Raw genomic sequence first — 23,280 nt, 5'->3', positions numbered from 1 at the left:
TGAGGAAATATGTCAGGAAAATAACAGTTAATCTTTAAGTGAAAACGTTGTTTGATCTGGGGCCATCATCTAACAGACGGAAAGGCCAAACATTTTTCTGTATAATTCTTAGCATGGTCTGAGGATCATCAGCATTGTCTTCACTTGGGAGCATGTTAGAAATGCAGACCCTCAGGTCCCCACCCCAGGTCTGCCCAAGAAAATTCTGCATTTGAACAAGTGCAGGTAATCCCTATGCACTTCAGAGATTGGGAAGCTCTGTTGGAGGCGGTTTTAGGGCAAAGGTTGATTTTTATTTACTTGCCCTTTTTCTTCTATCTCTGTTTTTCTGTCTTAAGACATTTTCACACAGGGTTGGAAAATGAAACTAGTACTGTGTGCTCATGTCAGCAGGTTGATAAGTAGAGATGATTTTCTGATCGAGAGCGCACGTGAAGGAAGCAGCCATCACTGTCACCATCACCATCAAATTCTTCTCTCTTTACTGTGGGGAAAGAGAAAGGAGCTCAAAGAATGGTCACTAGGCTGAAGGCCATGATATCCTGGGTCAGAAAATCACCCTATTTCCTAGCTATGTTGCAAATGCCAATAAAAGGTTGAGCATTTTTGGCCTTAGCTTTCTGAGAATAGAAATGGACTATATGGGGCCTTTTTATAGGGAGTGACCTGAAAGGGTTTTGTTGTCTACCCTGCCCTGGGAGAACCCTCTTCTTAAACACTTTGTCTTGCTGTCTCACCCTTCAGCAATTTTGATTTTTGCAGTTGTGAAGCAGTGGCTAGACCACAGTGATAAATGGAGACCTGAATCCAGGTCTGCTACTAGCTGTGTGAATTTGGGCATGTTATTCGAAGCCCCTCGATCTCAGTTTTCTTCCCTTTCTTCTATCTTACTGGTGGATCTCTCCAGGAGGCCTCGTTCTCTTCCTTGTGGTCCTCCTACTTATCAGGACAGGGCTTCTCGCTCTCCCTCCTGGCCTTGGCCTGAAGGGTTTGCTGGTGCCCCTTCTCTCCAGCTTCTTTGGGTTGTTTGAGGCAGGGAAGTGGGAGTAGAGTGGGGGCAGCCAGCCTCCCTTATAGATGTGGGCCAGGGTTCTCAGCAGGTAGGGGAGCAAGGAGGCAGGTGTCCTGACTAAAAATCCCCAAAACCAGTTGCAGTGACGTCAGATGATCTGGCAGGTGTCAACAAGCTGACTTCATTCATGTGTTACAACTGCAGGGAAGAATTCTGCCCGCATGTTCTCACTGAGGCTGAGGCTGGTGTCAGACCAGCTTCCCTCAACATCTCTGAGATTTCCCCTATAAACTCAGGGAATTTTGTGCTGATTATTCCTTATCAAGGAGCATTTGTCTCTGCTGGCTCAGGAACACTTTTAGCTAAGCGTGATCGGCCTCCTATATCCACAGGTTTCATACTTGGTTTCAATTCAACCCACAATAGTTAGAAAATATTTGAAAAAAATTCCAGAAAGTTCCAAAAAGCAAAAGTTGAATTTGCTTCATTGGTAACTATTTACATAGAACTACTTGGTATTTACAACGATTTACATAGCATTTACATTCTGTTAGGCATTACATGTAATCTAGAGATGACAATTTCCCCCACAATATCTACAATAATATGTAACAGCATCTTGAGAAAGAGTTTGGAAAATACTGGTCCAGACATACCAAAAGGCATAAAACTATTTTTATAATCTTAGAATAAAAATCAACAGGACAATCTATTTTCAAAAGTCCTTATATATACCTAGCAGACACTGTTTTCTCCTATTACACGGGAACTGAAATTTCTGTGCTTGAATTTTTCAAAATTACATTTGGAGTAGAATAAACAAATACAAATTACTTTCTCTTCCTGGAGCATAATCATAAAACATTATTCTTCAAGAATAATGTCTCACTGTGGAGACTATTAATTTAACCTGTTATTTCACTGGCTGTTTCTGATTTACCTACCTCCCTACCTCTACATGACACTTCCCAGATGGTGCTAGTGGTAAAGAACCCGCCTGTCAGTGCAGGAGATGTTTTGTAAGAGGTGTGGGTTCGATCCCTGGGTCAGGAAGATCCCCTGGAGGAGAGCCTGGCAACCCACTCCAGTATTCTTGCCTGGAGAATCCCGTGGACACATGTATACCCATGGCTGATTCATGTCAATGTATGGCAGAAACCACCAAATATTGTAATTAGCCTCTAATTAAAAAAAAAAGTTAAAAAAGATGTGTTCTCTCATGCCAGTCATGTTATGGGTTGAACTGTATATCCCTTCCCACAGATATACTTAAGTCCTAAATCCCAGTACCTCAGGATGTGACCTTCTTTGGAGACAGTTTTTATACAGATAATAAGTTAAACTAAGGTAAAATTAGGGTGAACCCTAACTCAATATGGGGCTTCCCTGGTGGCTCAGCAGTAAAGAATCCATCTGCAATGCAGAAGTCGTAGGAGACACAGGTTCAATCCCTAGGTTGGTAAGATCCCCCGGCAGAGGGAATGGCAACCCGCTCCATTATTCTTGCCTGGAGAATCCCATGGACAGAGGAGCCTGGTGGGTTACAGTCCACGGGGTTGCAAAGAGTCAGACAACTGAAGTGACTGAACACACACATGCTAATCCAACATGCTGGTGTCCTTTTAAAAAAAAAATTTATCTTTAATTGGAGGATAATTGCTTTATAATATTGTGATTTCTGCCATACATCAGCATGAATCAGCCATGGGTATACACATGTCCCCTCCCTCTTGAACCTCCCTCCCATCTCCTGCCCCATCCCACCCCTCTAGTTTGTTTCAGGGGCTTTTGGACCCACACATACAGGGAGAATGCTATGTGAATATGGAAGTGGTCATCTGCAAGTCAAGCAGGGAGGCCCAGAACAAATCCTTTCCTAACAACCCAGGATTCAATCCTGTTGACACTTCATTTTGGACTTCTGGACTTCTAGCCTTTGATTACTGCCTTCCCCACCCCACCCCACCCCTCAACTCTTGCCCCAGGGTCGTGTTACACCATTTCAGCAGCCCTAGTAAAATACATCTAGTGATCATAAGTGAGGTCTGCTCCTCTGGTCTCTAAGTTGGATGTTTTGCATGGTGGTCTCTAATATAATAATGATTGCTGGTGTTTATTGGGCGCTGTGCCAGCACAGTTCTACGAGTTTCACATGTAGTAATTTACTGAATCCTCACAAAACCTGTGAGGCTGATGCTGTTGTTTTTCCCATCTTATGAGTAAGAACAACAAGGGATGGGGAAGGTTAGTAACCTGTCCCAGGTGACAGAAGTTAGCAAATAGCAGAGCCTGGATTTGAGCTGGTACTCTGGGTTTTGAGTATGTATATGTAATTCCTACGTTGTGCCACTTTTCACTGTGGCCAGGCGTGGGACATAGAAAATATACAGAAAGGATTTTGCAAAAAGAGGGGCAGGATAAGAGTGAAGATTCCTTATAGGTTTTGTGGATTGGATGGTTGAATCAAGAAGGCATTTGCTTGCTGCTCTCTAGCGTCCCCTGCCGACAAGGGGAGAGAAAAAGCGGTCTGAACCAGAAATGCAAAGGTATTGGGAAGACACTCGTGCAGGAATCCCCATACCCTCCCGGCGGGGTAGTACGGTTCTTGGAGGAGCTAGCAGACCCGGGAAGGGGTCCTTGTACTAGCTGGGGTGCCTCTGACGGACTTCCCGGGATCCTCCCTACGCTGTTCTGTGCGACCAGCTAGCCACTCCTTCAGAGGCATGGGCTCCTGATACTCCTTAAAAAGCGGATTTCCTTCCCTGGATAAATTGTAGCCCCGCCTCTCTCTCCCAGGCCCAAAATGGCCCTCTGGACTTGGGAGCTCCGACTTTCAGCTTCAGAGTTCCTTTCACCTTCAGAATTCTTATCAGCACGAACTGTGCCTCAGTCGCGGCTAGGACTCCTTAGAACACGAGCGTGTCAGAGCTGGAATCATCCTCAGGGATCCCTGCCTCTCTCATTTTCAGGTAAGAACAGGCATTTCAAGTTGTGCTATGGTGTCCTGGGAGCTGTAGGTACTGCCCAGATCCAGGTTATGCGAATCTGCCCCGGTTTCGTGAGCACTGGCTGTTGAGCTGCCCTAGTCTGCAGAGAGCCGTCTGGCCAAGGGGTGCTCCTCACCCCGGAGGTAATTTCCCTCACCCGTCCCCACCCCCACAAGCTCACGCCTGTAACCACTGATGAGGGCACCATCAGATCAGATGGTCGGCGTCCCTGCTCCCAGGTGGAGCCAACTGTGGTACTTAGGCTCCCAGTGGGATGGGGCTGAAGCTCCAGCCCAGGCCACATTCTAGTTTAGTCTTTTTCCTCTGCTCTGCTCCTCTCACTCTCTCTTTCCTGAGAGCAGCTCCTCAAACTATAGTATATCTCGAGTCTCTGTCTTAGACTCTGCTTTTAGGGAATCTGACTTAAAGAATACTTGCTGAATAAATTAATGAAGACCCAAGATATTCTTTGTGGGCTTTGCCGGTAGCTCAGACGGTGAAGAATCTGCCTGCAGCGTTAGAGACCTGGGTTCAATCCCTGGGTGGGGAAGATCCCCTGGAGAAGGAAATGGCAGCCCACTCAAGTATTCTTGCCTGGAGAATTCCATGGACAGAGGAGCCTGGTGGGCTACAGTCCATGGGTCGCAAAGAGTCAGACACAGTGGCGTGACTAACACACACACACAGTCTTTTAAGAATTGACAGTGCATAGGCTTCATCTTTTTAGCCAGGTCGGGTACAGTCCATAGGGGTCACAAAGAGTCAGAGACCACTGAATGTGCCCTTATGGGAACTCGCTTCAGCTTTGGCTGCTTGTGCTTATATTTAGAAGTTAATTTAGGCAAAGAATTAATTTTATAGGTTTACAATTATCTGATTCAGGTGGATACAGAGTTTTCTGGTGCTAGATTATTAACTGTAGGTCATTTGTTTAAAAAAGAGTGGTAGGATTATATCATTTAAAATGAGTTCTTTAGTTTGAGGACTTTTATTTGTTCTCAGTTTGGAGCTGGAGTTGTCCATAATGGATTTGCTTGCACAATTGGCCATTTTCTCTGAAGTTGTCATTTTCTCTTCTACACTCCTTGAGGTACAGTCTGTATCATCTTGCTCATCTTTGTGTTGTTGTTAAGTGTTTTCTTTTTTTAATTGGTGTATAGTTGATTTACAGTGTTGTGTTTCAGGGATACAGAAATGTGATTTAATTATACATATACATATATTCATTTTTTTCAGATTGTTTTCTCATGTAGGTTACCACAGAATATTGGATAGAATTCCTTTTGTTACATGGTAGGTCCTTGTTGGTTATCTATCTTGGTTGATTATTGGTCATCTATCTATAGAAGTATGTGTATGTTAATCACAAACTCCTTATTAATCTCCTTCCCCTACCACTGTTTTTCCTTTTGTAACCATAATATTGTTTTTGATATTTGTTAAATACATTTCTGCTTTATGAATAAGTTCATTTGTATCATTTAAAAAAATGAGATTCCACATATGTGTAATATGTGATATTTGTCTTTGAATTATTTTACTTAGTTTGATCATCTTTAGGTCCATCCACGTTGCTACAGATGGCATTATTTTATTCTTTCTATGACTGAGTAATATTCCTTTGTATATATGTACCATATCTTTACCCATTCCTCTGATGATGGATATTTAGGTTGCTTCCATGTCCTGGCTGTTGTGAGTAGTGCTGCAGTGAACATTTGGGTGCATGTATCTTTTTGAATTATGATTTTCTCTGGATATAGGGCTTCCCTGGTGGCTCAGATAGTATAGAATTTGCCTGCAATGTGGGAGACCTGGGTTTGATTTCTGGGTAGGGAAGATCTGCTGGAGTAGGGATAGGCTACCCACTCCAGTATTCTTTGGCTTCCCTGGTAGCTCAGAGGGTAAAGAATCCACCTGCAATGTGGGAGACCTAGGTTCAATCCCTGGGTTGGGAAGATCCCCTAGAGAAGGGAACGGCTAACCCACTCCAGTATTCTGGCCTGGAGAATTCCATGGACTATATAGTCCATAAGGTTGCAAAGTCGGACTTAACTGAACAACTTTCACTGGATATATAACCAGGAGTGGGGTTGCTGGATCATACGATAGCTCAGTTTTTTTAGTTTTCTAAGGAAACTCCGTGCTCACAGTTGTTGTTCAGTTGCTAAGTCATGTCTGACTTTGCAACTCCATGGACTGCAGCGTGCCAAGCTCCTCTGTCCTTCACTGTTTCCCAGAGTTTGCTCAAGTTCATGTCCATTCAGGCAGTGATGCTCTCTGAACATCTCATCCTCTGCCTGACCTCTTCTCCTTTGCTTTCAGTCTTTTCCCACATCAGGTCTTTTCCAATGAATCAGCTCTTCGAATCAAGTGGCCAAGATATTGAAGCTTCAAGTTCACACTCAGTCCTTCCAATGAATATTCAGGATTGATTTCCTTTAGGATTGACTGGGTTGCCCTCTTTGCAGTCCAAGGGTCTCTCAAGAGTCTTTTCCATCATCACAATTTGAAAGCATCAATTCTTTGGTGCTCAGTCTTCTTTATGGTCCAACTCTCATATACGTACATGACTACTGGAAAAATCGTAGCTCTGACTGTATTGACCTTTGTTGGCAAAGTGATGTCTCTGCTTTTTAACATGCTATCTCGTTTTGTCATCACTTTCCTTCTAAGGAGCAAACATCTTTTAATTTCATGGCTCAGTCACCATCTGCAGTGATTTTGGAGCCCAAGAAAATAAAATCTGTCACTGCTTCCACTTTTCCCCTTCTATTTTCCATGAAGTGATGGGGCCAGATACCATGATCTTAGTTTTTTTCAATGTTGAGGTTCAAGCCATCATTTTCACTCTCATCTTTCACCCTCATCAAGAGTCTCTTTAGTTCCTCTTCACTTTCTGCCATTAGAATGGTATCATCTGCATATCTGAAGTTGTTATTATTTCTCCCTGCAATCTTGATTCCAGCTTGTGATTCATTCTGTCTGACATTTTGTATGATGTACTCTGCATATAAGTTAAGTGATTAAGGTGACAATAAATAGCCTTGTCGTACTCCTTTCCTAATTTTGAGCCAGTGAATTGTTCCATGTCCAATTCTAACTGTTGCTCTTTGACCCACATACAGGTTTCTCAGGAGACAGTTAAGGTGGTCTGGTATTCCAATCTCTTTTAGAATTTTCTGCAGTTTGTTGTGATCCACACAAAGACTCTGGGAGAGTCAATGAAGCAGAGTAGGTGTTTCTCTGTAATTCCCTTGTTTTTTCCTGTGACCCAAGAAATATTGACAGTTTGATCTTTGGTTCCTCTGCCTTTTCTAAGTCCACCTTTTATATCTCAAAGTTCTCAGTTCATGTATTGCTGAAGCCTAGCTTGAAGGATTTTGAGCATAACCTTGCTTGCATGTGAAATGAGAGCAGTTATATGGTAATTTGAACATTCTTTGGCATTGCCCTTCTTTGGGATTGGAATAAAACTGACCGTTTCCAGTCCTGTGGCCACTGATGAGTTTTCCAAATTTGCTGACATATTGAGTGCAGCACTTTAAAGCATCACCTTTTAGGATTTAAATAGCTCAGCTGGAATTCCGACACCTCCACTATCTTTGTAGTAATGCTTCCTAAGGCCCTCTTGACTTCAGGATGTCTGGCTATAAAAGAGTGACCACATAATTTTGTTTATCTGGGTCACTGAGACCAATTTTTTTGTATTCTTCTGTGTATCATTGCCACCTGTTCTTAATCTCTTCTGCTTCTGTTAGGTGCTTACCGTTTCTCCATAGTGACTGTACCAGTTTACATTCCTGCCAATAATGTAGGAGGGTTCCCTTTTCTCTACACTCTCTTCAGCATTCATTGTTCACAGATTTTTTTTGATGATGGCCATTCTGACTGGTGGGCTTCCCAGGTGGTGCAGTGCTAAAGAATCCTCTTGCCAGTGCAGGAGACGCAAGAGATGGGGGTTTGATTCCTGAGTCAGGAAGATCCCCTGGAGCAGGAAATGGCTACCCACTCCAGTATTCCTGTGTGGAAAATTCCGTGGACAGAGGAGTCTGGCAGGGTACCATCCATGGGATCGCAAAGAGTGGGACAGGACTGAGCACAGCCCATGTAGCACATGCTGACTGGTGTGAGATAATCCCTCACATTTGTTTTGATTTGCTTTTATCTTACTAGTGATGTTCAGCATCTTTTCATGTGCTTTTTGGTCATCTATATGTCTTTGGAGAAATGTCTATTTAGATCTGCCTAATTTTTAATTGGTTTTTTTATAAACAGCTGCATGAGCTGTTTATAGATTTTGGAGGTTAATCCCTTGTCAGTTGCTTGCAAATATTTTCTCCCATTCCGTGGGTTGTCTTTTTATTTATGATTTCCTTTGCTGTGCAGAAGTTTTTGAATTTAATTAGGTCTCATTTGTCTATTTTTGTTTTTATTTTAATTACTCTAGGAGGTGGATCAATAAAGATCTTGCTGTGGTTTATGTCAAAGACTGTTCTGCCTATGTTTTCTTCTAAGAGGTTTACAGTTTCCAGTCTTACATTTATGTCTATGATCCATTTTGAATTTATCTTTGTGCATGCTGTTAGGGAGTGTTCTAATTTCATTGTTTTATGTGTAGCTCTCCAGTTTTCCCAGCACCACTTATTGAACATGCTGTCTTTTCTCTGTTGTATATTCTTGCCTCCTTTGTTATAGATTAGGTGGCCGTGTGTGAGTTTATCTCTATACCATCTATCTTTGTTCCATTAATGTATATATATTTCTGTTTTTGTGCCAGTATGCTGTTTGGTTACTGTGGCCTCGTGGTATATTCTGAAGTCAAGGAGTCTGATTCCTCCAGCTCTGTCCTTTCTCAAGATTGCTTTTGCTATTCGGGATCTTTTGTTTGTCTATACAAAGTGTAAAATTTTTCGTTCTAATTCTGGAGAAAATGCCCTTGGTAATTTGACAGGGATTGCATTAAATCTGTAAATTGCTTTGGGTATTATAGTCATTTTCACTGTATTGATTCTTCCAATCCAAGAACATGGTATATCTCTCCATCTGTTTGTATTATCTTTGATTTGTTTCACCAGTGTCTTAAAGTTTTCTGAGTATTGGTCTTTTGCTTCCATAGGTAGGTTTATTCATAAGCATTTTATTCTTTTTGATGTGATGGTAAATGGGATTGTTTCCTTAATTTTTCTTTCCTATCTTTCATTGTTAGTGTATAGAAATGCAAGAGATTTCTCTGTATTAATTTTGTATCCTGCAGCTTTACTGAATTCATTGATGAACGCTAGTAGTTTTCTGGCAGTATCTTTAGGATTTTCTATGTTTATTATGTTATCTGCACATGGTGACAATTTTACTTTTTCAATTTTGTTTCTTTTTTCTTCTTTGATTGCTATGTCTAGGCCTTCCGAAATTATGTTGAATAGAAGTCTTAAGAATGGACATCCTTATTTTGTTCTGAGTGTAGAGGGAATACTTTCAGTTTTTCACCATTGAGAATAGTGTTTGCTGTGGGCTTGTCATATATGGCCTTTGTGATTTTGATATATGTTCCTATTGTGCCCAGTTTCTGGAGATTTTTTTTTTATTATAAATAGGTGTGGAATTTTGTGAAGAGATTTTTTGCATTATTGAGGTGATTATATGGTTTTTATTCATTTGTCAAGGTGGAGTATCACATTGATTTTACATATATTGAAGAATCCTTGCTTCCCTGGGATAAATCCCATTTGATCATGGTGTATGATCCTTTTAAAGTGTTGTTAGATTCAGTTTGCAAGTATTTTGTTGAATATTTTTATGTCTGTGTTAATCAGTGATATTGGCCTGCAGTTTTCTTTTGTTTTGTGCGGTATCTTTATCTTGTTTTAGTATCAGGATTATGGTGGCCTTGTAGAATGAGTTTTGGGAGTACCTCTGCAATTTTTGGGAAGGGTTTTAGAAGGATAGGTGCTAACCCTTCTCTAAATAGTTGATGAAATTTGCCTGTGAGGCCATCTGGTCTTGAACTTCTATTTGTTGGGAGCTTTTAAATCACAGTTTAAATTTCAGTACTTGTGACTGGTCTGTTCATATTTTCTATTTCTTCCTGGTTCAGTCTTGGGAGATTGAACCTTTCTAAGAATTTGTTCTTCTAGGTTGTCTATTTTATTGGCATATAGTTACTTGTAGTCTCTTAAGAACTTTAATATCTGTGGTGTCATTGTAACTTTTTTCATTTCTCATTTTATCGATTTGAGCCTTATCCTTGTTTTTTTCTTGATGAGTCTCTCTAAAGGTTTATTAATTTTATTTATCTTCTCAGGGAAACAGCTTTTAGTTTCATTGATCTTTACTATTGTTTTATTCATCTCTACTTCATTTATTTCTGTTCTGATCTTTATGATTTTCCCCTTCTACTAACTTTAGGTTTTGTTTTTCTTTCTGTAGTTGCTTTAGAAGTAAGGTTAGATTGTTTATTTGTGACTTGTTTTCTGAGGTAAGATTGTTTCACTATTAACTTCCCTCTTACAACTGCTTTTGTGTACTCAGTCACTTCAGGCATGTCCAACTCTTTCCAGCCCTCTGGAGTGTAGCCCACCAGGCTCCTCTGTCCATGGGATTCTGCAGGCCAGAACACTGGAGCGGGTTGCCATATACTCCTCCAGGGAATCTTCCTGACTCAGGGATCAAACCTGGGTTTCCTACATCTCCTGCATTGCAGGCTGATTCTTTACCACTGAGCCACTAGGCTTTCAATCATTGTGCTTTCATATTCATTTGTCTGTGGGTATTTTTTCATTTCCTCTTTGATTTCTTCAGTGAGCCATTGATTGTTTAGTAACAGACTGTTTAGTCTCCACATGTTTGTTTTTTACAGTTTTGATTCTGTGTAATTGATTTCTAATTTCATAGCTTTATGGTCAGAAAAGATGTTTGATATGATTTCAATTTCTTATTTTCAATTTCAATTTACCGGGGGTTGCATTGTGGCCCAGCGTGTGCTCTATCCTGGAGAACGCTTCATGTGTACTTGAGAAGAAAGTATATTTTGTTTTCAGATGGATTGTCCTATAAATATCAATTAAGTCTGTCTGGTCTAATGTGTCTTTTAAGGTTTGTGTTTCCTAATTAATTTTCTGTCTGGATGATCTGTCCACTGATGAAAGTGGGGTGTTAAAAATCCTCCACTATTATTTTGTTACTGTCAATTTCTCTTTTTATGGCTGCTAGCATTTGCCTTATATATTGTAGTGCTGGCTGTGTTTAATGCATATATATTTACAATTGCTGTATCTTTTCTTGGATTGATCACTTGATCATTATGTAGTGTCCTCCTCTGTCTCTTGCAGCAGTCCTTATTTTAAAGTTCATTTGTCTGACATGAGATTTGTTACTCTGTTTCTTTTGATTTCCATTTTCCTTTTTCCAGTAAGAAATGGAATGAAATACATTTTTTCATCCCTTCACTTTCAGTCTGTATGTGTCCCTAGGTCTGAACTGGGTCTCTTGAAGACAGAGTATATAAGGATCTTATTTTTGTATCTATTTAGCCTTTCTGTATCTTTTGCTTGGAGCATTTATTCCATTTACATTTAAGCTAATTATCAATATATATTGCCATCTTGTTATTTTGGATTTCTTTTTGTAGATCTTTTTTCTTCCTTTTTTGATGTCTTCGCTTGTGATTTGATGGCTGTCTTTAGTGTTGTATTTGGATTGCTTTCTCTTTTTTGTGTCTGTATCTACTGTTTTTCGGTTTGCTTTTCTCATGAAATTTTGATATAGCCATCTCTCTATATACATATGGAGAAGGAAATGACAACCCACTCCAGTATTCATGTCCATAGAGAATCTCCATGGACAGAGGTGTCTGGTGGGCTACAGTTCATGGGGTTGCAGAGTCGGACACAACTGAGTAACTAAGCACATATATACACAAGATTTTTTTAGGTTGCTGGTGTCTTAATTTCAAATGCATTTGCAGCATCCTGCATTTGTACCCTCCTCATAGTGGCTGGTCTTGATATATTTGTGTGTGGATGATTTCCTTCCTTTACTGTATGCTTGCCTTTCCAGGTGAGCTTTCCCATTCATAATTTTCTAGTTTCTAATTGTGGCCATTTCTTCTCTGCCTAGAGACATTCCTTTAGCATTTGTTGTAAAGCTGGTTTGGTGATGCTGAATTCTATTAGCTTTTGCCTATTTGCAAAGCTTTTGATTTCTCCATCAAATGACAGTTGAGTTGAGTATAGAGTATTCTTGGTTGAAGGTTTTCCCCTTTCATCACTTCAGAAATATTGTGCCATTCCCTTCTGGCCTACAGAGTTTCTGCTGAAAAATCAACTGATAACCTTATGGGGATTCCCTTGTATGTTATGTTACTTTCCCTGTTGCTTTTAATATTGTTTCTTTGTCTTTAATTTTTGCCAGTTTGATTACTGTGTGTCTCAGTGTGTTCCTCCTTGGAATTTTCCTGCATGGAATGAGACTCTCAGCTTCCTGGACTGGATTGAACGTTTCCTCTAATGGTAGGGAATTTTTCTGCTATTATGTCTTCACATATTTTCTCAGGTTGTTTCTTTCTCTGTTCTCCTTGTGGAGCCTTATAATGTGAATGTTGATACATTTAATGTTGTCCCAGAAGTCTCTTAGGCTGTCCTCACCTTTTCATTATTTCTTCATTCTGTTTCACAGCATTGATTCCCACCAATCTGTCTTCCAGGTCATTAATCTGTCCTTCTGCCTCCTTTTTTTCCTTGCTATTGATTCCTTCTAGTGTATTTTCATTTCAGCTATTGTATTATTTATCTCTATTTGTTCTCTGAAGCTTCTAGCTCTTCAGTAAACACTTTTTGTATCCTCTTGGTCTGTGCCTCCCTTCTTTTTCCAAGATCTTGGATAAGCTTTACTATCATTACTCTGAATTCCTTTGCAGGTAGATTTCCTATCTCCCCTTCACTTAGTTATTTTGGAGGTTTTAACTTGTTCTTTTGTCTGGAACATATTTCTCTGCTGGCTCATTTTGTCTAACCTTCTGTGTTTGTGTTCTCTGTTCCTTAAGTTGCAGTATTGTAACTTCCTTTTGTTTGGAATCTGTCCCCTGGCAGGTGAGGTTGGTCCAAGGGGACTGTGCAGGCTTCCTGGTAGAAGAATTGGTGCCTGCCCACTGGTGGGTAGAACTGGATCTTGCCCCTCTGGCGGGCAGGGCCATGTCACGGAGTATGTTTATAGGCAGCTGTTGGTTCAGGACAACTTTAGGTAGCCTGTCCCCTGATGAGTGGGGCCGTGTTCCCATCCTGTTGGTTGTTTGGCCTGAAGCATCCCAGTACTGGAGTCTGCAGCCAGTTGGTTGCAGCTAGGTCTTGGTGCCAAAATGGCAAGGGCGTTCCCCTGAGCATCTGCCATCAGTATTCTTGCCCCTACAGTGAGACACAGCCAGCTTCCACCTACCCAGGAGACCCTCTGAGACCCACACGTAGGTCTGGCACAGGTTCCTATGAGCTCACTGCTTTGCCCCAAGTCCCAGTACACATGAAACCTTGTGTATACCCTTCTAAGAGTCCCCAGTCCTGTGGAGCTTCTGCTCTCAAGCTCTTCTGGCCTTCAGAGCCTAATGTTCTGGGAGCTCCTCCTCCCAATGCCAGACCCACAGGCATTGGAGCTTGTTGTGGAGTTCAGAACTCTCTCTCCTGTGGGAGAACCTCTGTGATGTAATTATATTCCAGTTTGTGGGTCATCTCCTTAGTGGGCATGGGATTTGATTATATTGCTAAAGCCCCTCTCCTATCATCTCACTGTGGTTTATTCTTAGTCTTTGGGTGTAAAATACTCTTTTTGGTAGATGTGAGTCTTTTTTTTGTTGACGGTGTTTAGCAGGTAGTTGTGATTTTGATTTTTTTTTTATGATAGATATGGCTCATGTCCTTCTATGCCACTATCTTGTCCAGAAATCTGATTCACTAATTCTTGTTTACTCCAGTCCTGCACAGTAAAATCGCCCCTTGATTTCCTTTATTGCTCCCCATCTACAGCCTGACAAACAAGAGGGTTGTTCTTCGGTTTTTTGTATCTTGTTCATAATTTGCCCCAACTGTGCATGCACACAGTTATTTTTATTACCTTAGAGTTTCTCTGTATTTTGTTGCTGGAGGAGATGATTGGCAAGGTATAAGCACTATATCAAAGGGTCCAGGTCCCAGCCTGTGTCATTGCCCCCAAGAAATTCTGCACCCCTTATTCTTAAGGGGAAAGGGGCCAAACATTTGTTCTTCTGTAACTTCTTCCTTCTGAACAAGAACCACAGACCCTAGCCTACCCTAGAGGTGTAGAAGTCCCTTGCTGATTTTTTCCAAGAACGCGTAGGGACCTGGGCCACTGTCTGCTGTATCGGGTGGGAATTCCTTGAGCCATCATGAGTCTTATTTTAAACCATTGGAGCCTAGAAGACACAAAGTTAGCCAAAACGTTGAGCAAACAAGGGCCTAAAAGGAGAACAACAGTAGCTGCTAATGGGCCTCAAAAGGGAAGGAACCAGGTTAACTTTAAGAGGGCTCCCTTAAGTATTGATCAGACAGTGAAAATGACATCATCCTTGGCAAAACTGTGAAGTGACTCTGCCTGAGCATGTGTTTCCTTAATATTAACTTCTGTCCGTCTTGTCACATTGATCCAGGTGCAGTAGGAAGTATTAGTTATCACACAAACTCCACGTTGTTCTGCCAGGAGGTTATCAAGAGTTATCTTGACGATTGTCAAGAGCTATATTAGCCAAAGAAACGAGAGCAGTATTCCGTCCCTTTAAGGCTTGTCCCATCTGTTCCATCATATAACCAAAATGTCTGGTGAGATTTCTCAATTTTGCTTCATGATAAGTAAAGCCTCCCCATGGAGCTGCAGTCCTGTGGCCAGCTCTGCCCCTCTTAAGGTCATTCCTAGTGCTCTCCAGGTTGAGTGGTGAGCTGGAATGGTCCTGTTACAGATAAAAATCCCTCTTATCCTGTAGTCCCAGTGGTGGACTACAGGGTGGGCCACTCTCCTATGAAGTGGACCTTATCAGTACAATAATAGGCTATAGCTTGGTTGGAAAAGAACAGGGCCTGGCCATAATTCTATAACACATGGTTTGAATGTCTGCAGAGGAAAACAGACCCCTCAGGTGTGCAGACCTAAATGTCTGTCTGACAGTTGTTAAGAATGGACACTCCTTGGGGACATAGCTGTTGTCAATACTTAAACAATTAGGGGACAGCAGAACATTATGTTGATAATTAAGCATATAAAGCTCTACAACATTTAAAAAAATATTTAATTTTATTTGGTATGCACTAGTATGACCTTCTGGTAATTGAAATCCAATATGGAATTTTTTAATGATTAGTCAACTCCACAGAGACAAGATACTGTCATGGAACACTGAAGGGGGAAAAAAACTGATATATTTATTTACAGTTCCTTATATTGTAAACATTTGATTTATACACTGTTAGTAACTTTTAATGAGAGCTTTACACAGACAAAGAAATGATGTCCTGCATTTCTATTCATATTTGGCAAAAGCATATTAAATAGAATATCAGATTTTCTTTTTTACTAGCATTATGCTTTCTTTAGATAATTATCTAAACTTTCAAAAGACCTGAATATATTCAAGTTCTATACAACTAAAAGTACTTAAGCCAAATATTTGACTTATAATTTCATTTTTAGAATAAAGTGCTATAAACAACCTGGCAATCAAAACTACCTTTAAACATTAATTTACAATATACAATATTTATCTGGAAGAGCTTAAATTTCAGCATAAGTTCACTATCACGTGTATAACAGCAGGATTCTTTTTTATGTAAATGAAGCTTCAAAATTAACTGAATTATTGCCTTAATGGCTTATTATTGGTTTCCTACAAGAGAGGATAAGAACTACTGATATATCTTTTCTCTTCTTTGAGGTCACTTGACATTAATTTTCATATTCAGCAAGTCTACCAAGTTATAATATTCTCCTATAATCATTGCCCTTCTATAACAGTAAATGCTAATGGTAATTAATAACATATACTACTCAAAAAAAACAAGTTGTTTTTTTCCTTTTGAATAGGAACCTATATTCTGGGAGTTGTGCAACAAAGTTAAAACAACAGGACTATAAAACAGTTTACCTGACACAACATGTTCACAAAATACGCATCTGTTTCATTGTTTTGGTAGTTATGATAATGCCCTGCTAACCTGCTGCTGCTGCTAAGTCACTTCAGTCATGTCCGACTCTGTGCGACCCCATAGACGCCAGCCCACCAGGCTCCCCCATCCCTGGGATTCTCCAGGCAAGAACATTGGAGTGGGTTGCCATTTTCTTCTCCAATGCATGAAAGGAAAAGTGAAAGTGAAGTCGCTCAGTCGTGTCTGACTCTTGGCGACCCCATGGACTGTAGTCTACCAGGCTCCTCTGTCCATGGGATTTTCCAGGCAAGAGTACTGGAGTGGGGTGCCATTGCCTTCTCTGCCCTGCTAAGCTACCAATATGTAAATAGTATATTTTCTTTATATATTAAATCCAGTAGAATCATCAAGTTCTCATTCTCCTTTTTCATTTTATAACTCTTTATCAGATAATTGAATTATGAAAGCATATGCACAGACCTGCCGATGATGTGCATTGCGGTCTATTACAATCAGAATTCTCCTCAAATTAACATTTTTATTAAAGTGAAATTGAACATACAGGCAAAATTAATAAAGAGGATGCTATAGTGTGGATTGAAGCTAGAACTCAGTGATCTATGAAGTATGCACTGGTTTGGCATGTGTTTTTTCTTTCTAAGATTAACTAAGTTGAGCACATCCAAAAGTTGTTTGTGCCAACCTCACAGATACAGCAATATCAAGTATTCATTCCCTCAATATCTTTAGATTCCTTTAGTAAAACAATCAGTATGGTTTAAAAAATAATATACCACAATAGTTTCAACAGAAGAGCACCATCCAGTTCAGTTCAGTCACGTCCGACTCTTTGTGACCCCATGGAATGCTGCACTCCAGGCCTCCCTCTCCATCACCAACTCCCGGAGTTTACTCAGACTCATGTCCATTGAGTCAGTGATGCCATCCAGCCATCTCATCCCCTGTCATCCCCTTCTCCTCTCACCTTGAATCTTTCCCAGCATCAGGGTCTTTTCAAATGAGTCAGTTCTTCGCATCAGGTGGCCAAAGTATTGGAGTTTCAGCATCAGTCCCTCCAATGAACACCCAGGACTGATCTCCTTTAGGATGGACTGGTTGGATCTCCTTGCAGCCCAAGGGACTCTCAAGAGTCTTCTCCAACACCACAGTTCATAAGCATCAATTCTTTGGTGCTCAGCTTTCTTTATAGTCCAATTCTCACATCCATACATGACTACTGGGAAAACCATAGCTTTGATTAGATGGTAGATGGACCTTTGTTGGCAAAGTAATGTCTCTGCTTTTTAATAAGCTATCTAGGTTGGTCATAACTTTCCTTCCAAGGAGCAAGTGTCTTTTAATTTCCTGGCTGTAGTCACCATTTGCAGTGATTTTGGAGTCCCCAAAAATAAAGTCTGTCACTGTTTCCACATCCGCTTCCACACGGGGAAGCGGATGCTTCCCCATCTATTTGCCATGAAGTGATGGGACTGGATCCATGATCTTAGTTTTCTGAATGTTGAGTTTTCAGCCAACTTTTTCACTCTCCTCTTTCATTTCATCAAGAGGCTCTTTAGTTCTTCACTTTCTGCCATAAGGGTGGTGTCATCTGCATATCTGAGGTTATTGATATTTCTCCTGGCAATCTTGATTCCAGCTTGTGCTTCATCCAGTCTAGCATTTCACATGATGTACTCTGCATTTAAGTTAAATAAGCAGGGTGACAATATACAGCCTTGATGTACTCCTTTTTGGAACCAATCTGTTGTTCCATATCCAGTTCTAACTGTTGCTTCTTGACTTGTATACAGATTTCTCAGGTGGTCTGGTATTCCTATCTCTTTCACAGTTTTCCACAGTTCGTTGTGATCCACACAGTCAAAGGCTTTGCCATAGTCAGTAAAGCACACATAGATGTTTTTCTGGAATTCCCTTGCTTTTTTGATGATCCAACGGATGTTGGCAATTTGATCTCTGGTTCCTCTGTCTTTTCTAAATACAGCTTATACATCTGGAAGTTCACGGTTCATGTACAGTTGAAGCCTGGCTTGGAGAATTTTGAACATTACTTTGCTAGCGTGTGAGATGAGTGCAATTGTGCAGTAGTTTGATCATTCTTTGGCATTGCCTTTCTGAGGGATTGGAATGAAAACTGACCTTTTCCAGTCCTGTGGCCACTGCTGAGTTTTCCAAATTTGCTGGCATACTGAGTGCAGCACTTTCCACAGCATCATCTTTTAGGATTTGAAATAGCTCAACTGGAATTCCATCACCTCCATGAGGTTTGTTCATAGTGATGCTTCCTAAGGCCCACTTGACTTCACATTCCAGGATGTCTGCCTCTAGGTGAGTGATCACACCATTGTGATTACCTGGGTTGTGAAGATCTTTTTTGTATAGTTCTTCCATGTATTCTTGCCACCTCTTCTTAATACCTTCTGCTTCTGTTAGGTACATACCATTTTTGTCCTTTATTGTGCCCATCTTTGCATGAAAAGTTCCCTTGGTATCTAATTTTCTTGAAGAGATCTTTAGTCTTTCCTGTTCTATTGTTTTCCTCTATTTCTTTGCAGTGATCACTGAGGAAGGATTTCTTATCTCTCTCTGCTATTCTTTGGAACTTTGCATTCAAATGGGTATATCTTTCCTTTTCTCCTTTGCCTTTCGCTTTTCTTCTTTTCATAGCTGTTTGCAAGGCCTCCTCAGACAACCATTTTGCCTTTTTCATTTCTTTTTCTTGGGGATGGTCTTGATCACTGCCTCCAGTACAATGTCATGAACCTTCTTCCATAGTTCTTCAGGCACTCTCTCAGATCTAGTCCCTTAAATCGATTTCTCACTTCCACTGTATAGTTGTGTAAGGGATTTGATTTAGGTCATACCTGAATGGTCTATTGGTTTTCTCTATTTAAGTCTGAATTTGGCAATAAGGAGTTCATGATCTGAGCTACAGTTAGCTCCTGGTCTTGTTTTTGCTGACTTATAGAGCTTCTCCATTTTCGGTTGCAAAGAATATAATCAATCTGATTTCCATATTGACCATCTGGTGATGTCCATGTGTAGGGTCTTCTCTTGTGTTGTTGGAAGAGAGTGTTTGCTATGACCAGTGAGTTCTCTTGGCAAAACTCTGTTAGCCTTTGCCCTGCTTCATTCTGTATTCCAAGGCCAAATTTCCCATTACTCCAGGTATTTCTTGACTTCCTGCTTTGGCATTCCAGTCCCCTATGATGAAAAGGACATCTTTTTTTTTGGTGTTAGTTCTAGAAGGTCTTGTAGGTCTTCATAGAACTGTTCAACTTCAGCTTCTTCAGCATTACTAGTCAGGGCATAGACTTGGATTACTGTGATATTGAACGGTTTGCCTTGGAAATGAACAGAGATCATTCTGTCATTTTTGAGATTGCATCCAAGTACTGCATTTCAGACTCTTTTGTTGACTGTGATGGCTACTTCATTTCATCTAAGGGATTCTTGCCTACAGTAGTAGATATAGTGGTCATTTGAGTTAAATTCACCCATTCCAGTCCATCTTAGTTCACTGATTCCCTAAATGTCGATGTTCACTCTTGCCATCTCCTGTTTGACCACTTCCAATTTGCCTTGATTCACGGACCTAACATTCCAGGTTCGTATGCAATATTGCTCTTTACAGCATCAGACTTTACTTCCATCACCAGTCACATCCACAACTGGGGGTTGTTTTTGCTTTGGCTTGTCTCTTCCTTCTTTTTGGAGTCAGTTCTCCACTGATCTCCAGTAGCATATTGGGCACCTACCGACATCAGGAAGCTTCCATAAGCCTCTTATCCTTCTCCATCAGAGAGCAGACAGACTGAAAAACTAACCAATCTGATCACATGGACCATACCCTTGTCTAACTCAGTGAAACTATGAGCCATGCTGTGTAGCGCCACCCAAGACGGATAGGTCATGGTGGAGAGTTCAGACAAAATGTGGTCCACTGGAGAAGAGTTGACAGTTTACTTTTGTTTAAATCTATTGCTTCCTCACAAGGAATACTTTTTTTCAACTTCTTGGTGTTGTGAATTCTCATTCAGAGGAAAAATCCTGGTTACCTTTTATGCCTAAGCTTTGTTCTTTAGGAACTGATGTTTCTTGAAGATCTTCTGTAGCCTGATCTCCTTCCTTAGTGGCCATTTCAAGATTATTTAAGTCAGTTTAAGAGAGTCCACACTTCATTGGTAGTACGTCCAGAATCAGATTTAGTGATCAGGAGTACTAGCAGCCTCTGATAGTGAAAGGTTGTTGCTGAACGATAAGACGCCGGGATTCTTGGCCTCCGGAGGAGATGAATTCAATCCGGGGCCAGAGATGAGGCTGGATCGCTCAGAGCTTTTGTGTAATAAAGTTTTATTAAAGTATAAAGGAGATAGAGAAAGCTTTTGACATAGGCATCAGAAGGGGGTTCAAAAGAGTACCCCCCTCCTAGTCTTTAGCTGTAGGTTATATAGTCACTCACAGTCTGTTAATGAAAAGAAAGGAATATCTTAGAATTTAGAATGGCACCAGATAATTCATCCTTGGCCATAAAACGATTGACTTGAATCTTGTAGAAGGGCGGATTACCAACAAATAGTTTCGTTTACATAGATTAGGGAATAATATCTGAGTAAGTAGGTTAGGCCGTTTGGCGGAACCAACTTGAAGATAGAGTCTGGGGTACATTAACATAGCTTAAGACAACATTTCCATAAGAAAAAGAAATGTATTGGTTAACTCAAGGTTTGAGAGTAGTTAGCTTCAGGTGAAACCAGGTGTCATGGCAACACAGCACTTTAAGAGAAATCTCCTTTTAAATTTCTATAAAGAAGAAGAAAATATATCGCTGGTTTGTTTCCTCCTGCTGCTTAAGAGAGATAAAAATGTCTGGCACTTGCAGCCTATTTCCTCCATTTGGAGACCCCTGGTCTTCCTGCCTGTTACCCTCTCAATAGGACTGTCAAACATTCTACTGCACTCTGATTGACAGTCTGCACAGACTCAATGCACCAGGCAATTTATCTTGCCACAGGTCATCTGAAGAAATAAGCTCGTCTTGTAAAGGAGAGAGTCCTGATTCCATCAACATCTTCAGAAAGAGACTCTTGGTGCTCCTAGGAGCAGTGCTGGCACTATCATTACCTGTATCATGGGTTCTTGAGTCTGTTTCATCAGTATTACTTCTTGTCATTTTCTTTAGGTGGCAGAAGTCCCTTCCTGATGACTGATTTATCTCCATGGGTAAGGATTCCTTTATTTTGCCATCCAAAATTTCTTTGTAGATTGCAGATGTACAATTCCATTGGCTACATGATGCCATATTCCTCACGGCCATTCTCTTGAACAATGGGTCTGTTTTATGTGGATCAAACGTTATATTATTTGGTGTAACTAGCAACATACCACTGACTGTGCTCTTGTCACTGGTAGTATATCTGCAATTAATTTTAAGAAATTTCTCAGTAAGTGCTTCTTCCTCTTCAGAAGTGGAAGATACAACTCATGCAGGTTGAATACCAGTAAAAGCAGTTGAGGGAGTTGTTTCTTTTGAGTGGACCACATCAGGATTAGTAGTCTTATCAAATTCAGTCTCGGATGAGGCTGTGACAGAGGACTTATGGGGCTTAGAGATGGAGGGTGCTCACACTGGAGACGTATTCAGGATTGGGAACATTATAAAACCTGTCCATTAACAACTGCTCGGGAGAATATTTAATTGAACAAGTTTGTTCAGCTTGTATCAAATTTCAGGGCTATACTATTCAAAGAATCCTTTGATTCAATAGTATATTCAATAGTCCCTTTGGGTTTCTGAAAAGACATTCTTCTCTCATCTTTCTTGTCTAGGGTCTTCTTTTGGCCAGTGTCCCAGACAGGAACGCACGTCCACCAGAACGCGTGGGGGGTGGGAGCTGGAGTGGAGGAGTTGGAGAGCAATCCCAGAGTGAGGACTACTTTTGACTGCAGGGAGATGGCCTGAGGAGACAGGAGTGGGGAGGTCGTGGTGGGAAGTGCTTTTGGAGGAAAGTTAGGCAGTCACAGAGGCAGAGCGCTACTGCTGAGTCACGTGCAGGGTGTGGCCCCTTCACTGTAGCCTCTCTCCCTACTCTCTGCAACGTTTTAAACTAGATGCTCATGTATGATCCTGCTGACACCAGTTGGAGGTTGCATTCTATAGGCCTGATCACTGTTTGTCTGGAATCCCACAGGGGGGTTTACATGGATTGACCCGGTGGATGCAATGTTTCCTTCCCATCACTCTGATCCCTCTTCTGTGTTGTTTAGGGATGTGGGGCCATAGTCTGAAACATGGCATCAGTGGGTAAGGTTGTAGGATATCTGGTGTATCATCTTGGAAGAGTTTTCATGGCATGTGAAACAAGTGCTATTTGTGCAGTTTAACGTAGCATGCCCCACACCTTGGATCCAGTTGTATGAGGGAGTCAGGCTAAAGCGTTGGAATAGCCCCCTGGAAGGTGTGTGTGTATGTGACTAGTAGAGGCGAAAGGGTGGCAATTTTACCCCATTTAGATTGTTAATTACCACTGGACCCAGCAGGTTCAGAGGAAATGCGCGAGGAGGGCTAGTAGCCACCTTGGAGTGTTGATGGCATATCCAGCATCCTTTTAAATGGCCTTCCTGGTAGCTCAGCTGGTAAAGAATCTGCCTGCAGTGCAGGAGATCCCAGTTTAATTCCTGGGTTGGGAAGATCTGGAGAAGGGATAGGCTACCCACTCCAGTATTCTTGGGCTCCCCTGGTGACTCAGCTGGTAAAGAATCCCCCTGCAATGTGGGAAACCTGGGTTCCATCCCTGGGTTGGGAAGATCCCCTGGAGAAAGGAAAGGCTACCCACTCCAGTATTCTGGCCTAGAGAATTCCATGGACTGTTTAGTCCATGGGTTCACAAAGAATTGGACAGGACTCTTTTTTTTTTTTTGGACACGACTCTTTTAAATGTTCTTCTTCAAATACTATTCTTGAATATCAGTAGTAAGAAAAGGCCTTCCATACTTCATTTCAAATGGGCTAAGACTCAGATGACTCCTGGGGTCTACATGGACCTTTAGTAGTGCAATAAGAAGAAGGTTGGTCCAAGGTTCATGAGTTTCTTGGCAGAGATTTGCTATGGTTTTCTTTAAGGTG

The 23,280-nt window shown here is 41.1% G+C and overlaps 1 long non-coding RNA gene and 1 pseudogene across 1 annotated transcript in view; one reads left to right on the top strand and one right to left on the bottom strand.

The window, feature by feature from the left end:
• Positions 1–3,805: 3,805 nt before the first annotated feature.
• The window catches only part of LOC139038032 (uncharacterized), an 89,685-nt gene continuing 70,210 nt past the window's right edge, over positions 3,806–23,280 (top strand). Inside the window, exon 1 of the long non-coding RNA XR_011490927.1 lies at positions 3,806–3,981. This is a non-coding gene — a long non-coding RNA (uncharacterized lncRNA). The remainder of the gene's footprint in view (positions 3,982–23,280) is intronic.
• LOC110144122 (oxidation resistance protein 1-like) lies at positions 20,065–21,998 on the bottom strand (annotated as a pseudogene).

This window comes from Odocoileus virginianus, chromosome 13 (assembly GCF_023699985.2).
Source record: "Odocoileus virginianus isolate 20LAN1187 ecotype Illinois chromosome 13, Ovbor_1.2, whole genome shotgun sequence".
NCBI lineage: Eukaryota > Metazoa > Chordata > Mammalia > Artiodactyla > Cervidae > Odocoileus > Odocoileus virginianus.
This window is presented reverse-complemented; position numbering and strand designations above follow the sequence as displayed.